The 9681-nt window shown below is 40.8% G+C and overlaps 1 pseudogene; it reads right to left on the minus strand.

Annotated features, from left to right (window-relative positions):
* Positions 1-7490: 7490 nt before the first annotated feature.
* Positions 7491-9316, minus strand: LOC129033369 (zinc finger protein 668-like; annotated as a pseudogene).
* Between the last annotated feature and the right edge of the window lie 365 nt (positions 9317-9681).

Below are 9681 nucleotides of genomic sequence, written 5' to 3' on the forward strand. Positions count from 1 at the left end.
GAAGACATTGTGGTGATTCCTCAAAGAGCTAAAGACCTAAAGACAAATGCCATTTGACCCTGCAATTCTAATACTGGGTATATACCAAAAGGAATATAAATTATTCTATTATAGAGACAAATGCAGCACTATTCACAATAGCAAAAACGTGGAGTCAACCTAAATGTTCATCAATGATAGACTGGATAAAGAAAATGTGGTACATGTACACCATGGAATACTATGCAGCCATAAAAAAGAATGAGATTATGCTTTTTGCAGGAACATGGATGGAGTTGGAGGCCATTATCCTTAGCAAACTAACACAGGAACACAAAACAAAATACTGTATATTTTCACTTATAAGTGGGAGGTAAATGATGAGAACACATGGACACATGGAGGGGAACAACACACACTGGGGCCTTTTGGATGGTGGAAAGTGGGAGGATCAGGAAAAATAACTAATAAGTATTAGGTTTAATACCTGCATGCTCAAATAATCTGTACAACAAACCCCCATGACACAAGTTTACCTAGGTAACAAACCTGCACATGTACCCAAGAACATAAATAAAAGAAAAAGAAAGAGATCCAAAGCATACCAATACAAAAGCCATCAAACCAGAACAGAAGAAAGCAAGAGAAAGAGAAAAAATAAAGAGCTACAAAAAGCTCAGAAAATGATTAACCAAATTGCACTAGGAAATCCTTATCTTCCAGTAATCATGTTAAAGTAAATGAATTAAATTCATCAATCAAAAAGCACAGAGTAACTAAATGAACAACTTTAAAACCAAGATCTTACTATATTCTGCTTACAAGAGACTCAATTCACCTTAAAGGACACTCAGAAACTGAAAGGGAAGGAATGGAAAAGATATGTCATAAAATGGAAACCAAAGAGTGAAAATACTTATTTTAGACAAAATAGACTTTAGGTTAAAAACTGTAAAAACAGAAAATAAAGATAATTATGTAGTGATAAAAGGGTCCATTTATCAACAGGATACAGTTGTAAATATATATGCACCCAATATTAGAACACAAATATATAAGGTGAACATTAACAGACATGAAGGGAGACAGAGTGAAACAATAATATTAGTGAACCTCCACACCTCACTTTCAATAATACACAGATCATCCAGTCAGAAAATCAGTAAGAAAACAATGGACTTGGACTACATTTTAGACCAAAAGGACCTAACATACATGTATAGAATATTCTGTCAATAGTAACAGAATAAACAACTATTCTAAGTGCACATAAAACATTGTCCAGGATAGCTCACATGCTAGGCCACAAAACAAGTTCTCACAAATTTAAGAAGATCAAAATTATATCAACTATCTTTTCCAACCACAATGGTATGAAACTAGAAATCAGTAACAGGAGAAATTATAACTTGAGAGTTTTTAATCATAAAAGAATATTGAATTTTGTCAAATGCAGTTTAGAAGCTACTGAGATGATCTATAATTTTTGCCCTTTATTCTTTTAATGGAATGTGTCACTTCTATTGATATGTGTTTGTTGAACAACCCCTGTATCCCACTTGATTAAGGTGAATGATTTGTCTAATGTGTTGTCAAATTTGATTTGCTAGTATATTGCTGGGAATTTTTAATTTATGTCAACCAGGGATATTGAACTCTAATTTTATTTATTATAATGTCTTGGGCTTTGATATCCAGGTAATGTTGGCCTCATAATATGAGTTTCAAGCATTTTTTGCTCTTTAACTTGTTGGGAGAGTTTGGGAAGAGTTGATGTTAGTTCTTTAAAGCTGGGTAGAATTGGTGGTAAGGCCACCCGTTCTGGCCATTTTTGATGAGAGATTTTTTATCACCGATTTAACCTCCTTACTCATTATTAGTTTGTTCAGATTTTCTTCTAGATTCAGTCCTTAAGTTCTCAAAAACAATTGCAAGAAAAGCAAAAATTGACAAGTGGGGTATAACTAAACAAAGATTTTCTGCATAGTGAAAGAAGCTATCAACAGAGTAAGCAGACAACCTACAAAATAAGAGAAAATATTTGCAAACTATGCATCTGACAAAGGTTTAACATCCAGAATCTATAAAGAACCTAATTCAACAAGCAAAAAACAAATGACCTCATTAAAAACTGGACAAAAGACATGAACACACACTTTGCAAAAAACAAATGACCTCATCAAAAACCGGGCAAAAGACATGAACACACACTTTTCAAAAGAAAACATACAAGCAACCAACAAACATAAAAAATACTCAGCATCACTGATTATCAGAGAAATGCAAACCAAGCTACAATAAGATACCATCTTGCACCAGTCAGAATGGCTACTATTTAAAAGCCAAAAAACAACAGAGGCTGGTGAGGCTGCACAGGAAAGACACTGTTTATACACTGGTGGTGGGAATGTAAATCAGTTCAGCCACTGTGAAAAGCAGTTTAGACATTTCTCAAAGAACTTAAAACATAACTACCACTCAACCCAGCAATCTTATTACTGGTTATATATCCAAAGGAAAATAAGTCATTCGACCAAAAACATACGAACTACGAACAATCCTCACTGCACTACTCACCATAGCAAAGACATGGAATCAACCTAGATGTACATCAGTGGTGGATTGGATAAAGAAAATGTGGTACATATATACCATGGAATACTACAAAGCCATAAAAGTATTAAAATTATGTCCTCTGCAGCAACATGGATGCAGCTGGAGGTCATTATCCTAAGGGAATGCAGAGCAGAACATCAAATACTGCATATTCTCACTTATAAGTGGGAGCTAAACACTGGGTATGCATGGGCATAAAGACAGTAACAATAGACACTGGGAACTACTTAAGCGGAGTGGAGAGAGAGAAGGACAAGGAATGAAAAACTAACTACGGGGTACTATGCTTATCACCCATGATGGGATTGATTGTACTGCAAACTGCAGCATCATGCAATATACCCATGTAACAGACTTGCACATGTACCCCCAAATCTAAAATCAAAATTGAAATTATTTTAAAAAAGAGTCAGTCTTTATAGGTTAAATCTTTCTAGAAATTTATTCATTTATTCTAGGTTATCCAATTCATTGATGTATAATCGCTCATAGCAGTCTCTTACACTGCTTCGTATTTTTGTGGTATTAGTTGTACTGTCTATGCCTTCATTTCTGATTTTATTCATTTTGGAGCTTTTCTATTTCTTCCTAGTTTATCTCAAGAACTTTCCATTTTATCTTTCCAAAGAAACAACTCAGTTTATTTAATTTTTTCTATTGTTTTGTGTCTATTTATGCCCTAATTATTGTTATTTTTTCATCCGTAACATTGGGTTTTGTTTGTTCTTTTTCTAGTATGTTAAAGTGTAATGTAAGGTTGTTTATTATGATATTTCTTTCTTTCTTTTTTTTTTTTTGAGATGTGTCTCTCTCTGTTTCCCAGGCTGGAGTGCAGTGGCACAATGTTGGCTCACTGCAACCTCAGCCTCCCAGGTTCCAGCGATTCTCCTGCCTCAGACTCCCGAGTCGCTGGGATTATAGGCGCCCACCACCACACCCAGCTAATTTTTTGTAATTTTAGTAGAGACAGGTTTTACCATGTTGGCCAGGCTGGTCTCGAATTCCTGACCTCAAGTGATCTGCCCACCTCAGCCTCCCAAAGTGTTAAGATTACAGGCATAAGCCACCATACCCAGCCTATTTCTTCCTTTTTGATGAAGGTGTTTATTACTATAAACTAACCTTGTAGAAATGCTTTCGTTGCATCCCATAAGTTTTGGCATATTGTGTGTCAATTTTCATTTGTCTCATAAGGTTTTTGAATTTCCCTTTTAATTATTTGACCTATTGGTTGTTCAGAACTGTGTTGTTTACTTTTCAAGTTTGTGAATTTTTCAGGATTCCTTCTGTTATAGATTTCTAGTTTCATACCATTGTGGTAAAATAAGATACATGATAATGATGTTTATCTTCTTAAATTTGTTGAGACTTCTTTTGTGGTCTAACATAAAATATTTTCCTAGAGAATGTTCTGCATGTGCTTGAGAATAATGTGTATTTTGCTTCTGTTGGATGGAATGTTTTGTATATGTCTGTTAGGCCTTTTTTTTGCTAAAGTATAGTTCAAATCCAGTGTTTACTTATAGATTTTCTCACTGAATGATTTGTTTATTGTTGAAAGTAGGGTATTCAGGTTCCCTACTATTATTGAATTTCAGTCTGTCTTTCCCTTAGATCTTAATATTTCCTTTATATATTTATGTGTTCTGATATAGGGTACACATATATTTTCAATTGTTATATCCTCTTGATGAATTGACCTTTGTATTATTATATAATAATCTTCTTTGTCTCTTTTTACAGTTTTTGACATCAAGTCTATTTTGTCTGATATAAGTACAGCATCTCCACTCTCTTTTGGTTTCCATTTGCATGGAATATCTTTTTCCATTCCTTCACTTTTAGTCTATGTGTACCCTTAAAGATGAAGTGAGTCTCTTTGAAGTACCATATATTTGGATATTGTTTTGTTATTTATTCAGCCACTCTATGCCTCTTGATTGAAGAATTTTATCCAATTACTTAATTTTGTTTTCCCTTTGGTACAGTTTACTCCCAGCAGCAACAGGCATGTATTATGTACTCACAAGTTAACCAGCAGTGGCTTCTAGAATTTATTTTTTGCCATCTTTAAAAAAATAATTTCAACTTTGATTTTAGATTCAGGAGGTACATGTGCAGGTTTGTTATAGGGGTATATTGCATGATGCTGAGGTTTGGGGCAAAATTAATCCCATCACCCAGGTAATGAGCATAGTACTCAGCAGTTTTTCAACTGTTGTCCTTCCCTCTCTCTCCCGCCTCTAGTAGTCCCTGATGTCTATTGTTGCAATCTTTATGTCATGTGTACCCAATGTTTAGCTCCCACTTATAAGTGAGAATATGCTATATTTTGTTTTCTGTTCCTGCATAATGGCCTCCAGATGCATCCATGTTGCTGCAAAAGACATCATTTCATTCTTTATGGCTGTGTAGTAGTCCATGGTGTGTATGTCCCACATTTTCTTTATCCAGTCCACCACTGATGTACATCTAGGTTGATTCCATGTCATTGCTATGGTGAGTAGTGCTGTGAGGAACGTAGCATTGTGTGTGTCTTTTTGGTTGAATGACTTACTTTCCTTTGTATATATACCCAGTAATAGGATTGCTGGGTAGAATGGTAGTTCTGTTTTAAGTTCTTTGAGAAATGTCTAAATGGCTTTTCACAGTGGCTGAACTAATTTACATTTCTACCAATATACTCCACTTAATTTCAAAGTAATCATTAATAGGATGGTTTTACTTCTGCCAATTTTTAAATTATTTTCTGGTTGTTTTGTAGATTCTTTGTTTTTTATTCTTACTCCCTTTTTTTGTAGCCTAAGGATTTTTTGTAGTGGTATGCTTTGAATGCTTTCTTTTTGTCTTTTGTGTATCTACTATAGTTTTTTATTTGGTGGTTACCAAATAAAATATAACACGTAACTTGATAACAACCTAACTTTCATCACATACAAAAACTGTACACATTATGCCCAGTTTTTTATGCTGCAATTTATAGCATTTTAAGTAATTTTTTCTTTAAAAATTATTATAAGAATAACTACATTATTTTAAATATTTTTCTTCTTTAACATTCACACATTTATATAACTGACTTATACACTATCATCGCAGTGCTAGCATATTCTGGGTTTGTCTATGTACTTTCTTATCCAGTGAGTTTTATACTTTCATCCGTTTTCATTTTTCTAGTAAGCATCCTTTTCTTTCAGCTTGAAGAACATTCTTTTTTCATTTTTTTGTAAGGCTCATCTAGTGGTAATGAATTTACTCAGCTTTTGTTTGTCTGAGAAAGTCTTTATTTTTCTCTCATTTCTGAAAAGCAGGCTGACTGTATAAGGTACTCTTGTTTAACAGGGTTTTTTTTTTCTTTCAGTGCTTTGAATATATCATTCCACCTCTCCTGATCTTCAAGATTTCTGTTTAAAAATATGTTGATAGGGGAAGAGGCAGAGCAAGATGGCAGAATAGAAGGTTCCACAGATTATCCCCCCAACAAAGACACCAATTTAACAACTGTCTACACCAAAAATACATCATCAAAGGAACCAAAATAAAGTTAGCACTCAAAGTACCTGGTTTAAACTTTATATCATGGAAAGAGGTATTAAACAGTTTAAAAAAAAAAAGCCTTCAATCACCAATGCCACCACTGCTGCATCCCTGAACAGCAATGGCAAGGTGTGAAAAGCATTTCTGTGTGCTGAGGGAGAGTGCAGCAATTGTGAAAAAATGAACTAATTGTTGTCTTGTTATAGCAGAAAAAAAAAAAACTGGACCCAACTCTCAGACACAGATGAAAATCTACAAGTAACAAGATGATCCATAAAAACATAACCTCATCAAATGAACTAAATAAGGCACCAAGGACCAATCCTAGAGAAATGGAGATATGTGACCTTTTAGACAGAGAATTTGAAATAGCTGTTTTCAGGAAAGTCGAAGAAATTAAAGATAATGCAGAGAAGAAATTCAGAATCTTATCAGATGAGTATAACAAAGAAATTGGAATATTTAAAAAGAATCAAGCAGAAATTCTGGAGCTGAAAAATGCAGCTGCCATACTGAAAAATACATCAGAGTCTGTTAATAGCAGGATTCATTAAGCAGAAAAAAAGTTAATGAGCTTGAAGAAGGCTACTTGAAAACACACAGTCAGAGGAGACAAGAAAAATGAATAAAAACAGTGAAGCACACTGACAAATTCTAGAAAATAGCTTCCAAAGGGCAATTCTAAAAGTTATTGGCCTTAAAAGGGAGGTAGACAAAGAGTTAGGGGTAGAAAGTGTATTAAAAGGGATAATATCAGAGAACTTCCCAAACCTAGAGAAAGACATTAATATGCAAGTATAAGAAAGAGAAAAATCAAGCACATTTAACCTAAAGAAGACTACCTCAAGGCATTTAATAATCAAATTCCCAAAGATCAGGGATAAAGAAAGAATCCTAAAAGCAGCAAGAGAAAAGAAACAAGTAAGATACAATGGAACTCTAATACATCTGGCAGCAGACTTTTCAGTGGCAACCTTACAGGCCAGGAGAAAGTGGTATGATATATTTAGGGTGCTGAAAGAAAAAAACTTTTACACTGGAATAGTATATCCAGCAAAAGTATTATTTAAGCATAAAGGAGAAATAAAAACTTTACCAGACAAACAAAAACTGAGAAATTTTATTTACTTTTTTTTTTTGGTGCCAAAATCAAAGCTTTAATGAATGTTACTCCTAGACAGTCACATCTCAACTGCTGCCAGCCTCCACTGTCCCAGCTCTCTTAGCTGGGCGACAGGTGAACTAGTTGGTGAGGGGTAGTGATCTGGAGTCTAAAGAGCGAGCCAGGCAAAAGGAAGTACTGGAAGCCCCTGATGGGGGCTGGGCTCCCGGAGTGTGCTCCTGGGGGGACATGGGCTTCAGGCCGGCCCCTCTTCGGGCATTCCCAGCAAAGCCGCCAGGGGCGTGGGGGTCCCCATGGGCACAGAGTGGGTGCGTTCGTGCTTCCGCAGGTCGCTAGCACTCAAGAAGGCCTTGGGGCAGGTGTAGGTGCACAATGAGATGTGAGTGCATCTGTGTTTGTGCAGCGCAGCCCGGTCAGAGAAGCTCTTGCCGCGCTGGGTGCAGGGGAAGGACCGGAGCTCCGGGTGTTGAGCGCTCATGCCGATGCAGCAGCGTCATTGTGAAAGTCTCCTTGAACTCTCAGCACACCAACTGGGAGGTTTTCTCGTCAACCTCCTTACCCCCCACCTCACCTGTCCCTTCCAAGGGACCAGGAGCCTCTCGGACGCCAGCATCTTGGCATTCCACGTGCTCCACCGTCATGCCCATCACCTGCCATTGTCTGGCCATCACACCACCTGACTCCGGTGGCAGCCCTAGCAGTCCTGCTGGAGGGTCCCCTAGCCCCGCCCCTGCTGCTGAGGCGGCTGAGCCCTCGCCTGCCACGCCCACAGGCAGCGCCAACCCCACCACCAGCTCCTGTGCAGGGGGCGCCCCCGGGGCCTCGCTGCTTTTGATGGGTCCGCTCTTGCTTCGGCAGGCTGGACGACACCACAAAGGATTGCCTGCACGCGTTACAGGGGAAGGGGCGCTCCCCCAAGTGCACCCAGCTGTGCTTCGTGAGGCTGGCAGGCTCGGGGAAGGCTCGCCCGCACTCCTCGCCTCGGAAGGGCTGCTTGAGATCCCAGGACGCCAGGAACGTCTCGTCGCACTGCAGACACTCGAACGGCCGGTCGCCTGTGTGCACGTGGCGGTGCCTGGCCAGGTCAGCCGGCTGCCGGAAGTCCTGCCACCTTTCTCACAGGGGTAGGGCTTCACCCCGTCGTGCGCGTGCTGGTGGCGCCGGAAGCTCGAGGGGTTGGAGAACATGTAGGCGCACCGCGAGCAAAGGAAGGGCTTCACCCCCGAGTGCGTGCACTCGTGGCTCTGGCAGGATGAGCTGCCTGAAGCCCTTGCCGCAGGCCGGGCAGCGATAGGGCGTCTGTGCCGCGTGGATGCGCTGGTGGCACGTGAACTAGGACGAGCGGAAGAAGGTCTTCCCGCACTCCGAGCAGAGGAAGTGGCGCTCGCCGGTGTGGAACCGCTCATGGCTACGGAGGTCCTCGAGCTCCGCGTAGGCTTTGCCGCAGCGCTCGCCGCTGTAGGGCCGCAGGCCAGCGTGAGTGCGCCGGTGCTTGCGGACACTGAAGGGTCGGCGAAGCACTTGCCGCAGTCGGCGCAGGCGTAGGGCCCGTTCGCCCGTGTGGCCGAGCTGGTGGATCTTGAGCTTGGAGAGCGCGCCATAGGCCTTGGGGCAGTGAAGGCGCGTAAGGGCAGCTTACCGGCGTGCGAGGCCAGGTGCACGCGCAGGCACACGGGCTACAGGAAGCGGCGGCCCCACTCGGGGCACGGAAAGGGCTTCTCCCCCGTGTGGCTGCGCCCGTGGCTGCGCAGCTCGGGTGCCCTCTGCTAGGCCTTGGGGCACAGCGGGCACGCAGAGGGCCTAGGCTTCCCCGAGGAGCCTGACAGCTTGTCCCCACTGGCTTCCTCTGCCTTGGCTTCTGTCTCCGGCTTTCGCTTCACCTCGTCCACCTCCTCAGAGCAGTCTGCCGGCCCATGTGTGGCAGCGTGATGCGCTGCTTTGGGCGAGTTTGGAAATGTCTTGGTACAGGACACCACTTGTAGCGCGGCCAGAGCGCTTGTAGCCGGGGGCTGGAGACCCAGCCTCTGCAGCCTCCACTTCCATGGCCTTGGTGAACAGGGTTTCTCTGATGCGACTTGGGCTGGCTCGGTGGCGTCGGAGTCGGCTTCTCGCACCAGCGGAGCCCGGACCCTGCCAAAGAGGGACCAGAGGTCAGCGGGGGAGAAATTTTATCATAAGACCTCTCCTACAGGAAATGCTAAAGGGAGTACTTAAACTAGAAAGAAAAGAAAGTTAATGAACAGTAAGCAATCACCTGAAGGTCCAAAACTCACTGGTAATAGTAGGTACATAGAAAAACACAGAATATTGTTAACACTGTTACTGTGGTGTGTAAAGTACTCTTATACAAAGCAGAAAGGCTAAACAATAAACTGGTCAAAAATAATAACTAGAACAACATAAAACATAGTACAATAAGATATAAA

The sequence above is a fragment of the Pongo pygmaeus genome, chromosome 1 (assembly GCF_028885625.2).
Source record: "Pongo pygmaeus isolate AG05252 chromosome 1, NHGRI_mPonPyg2-v2.0_pri, whole genome shotgun sequence".
NCBI lineage: Eukaryota > Metazoa > Chordata > Mammalia > Primates > Hominidae > Pongo > Pongo pygmaeus.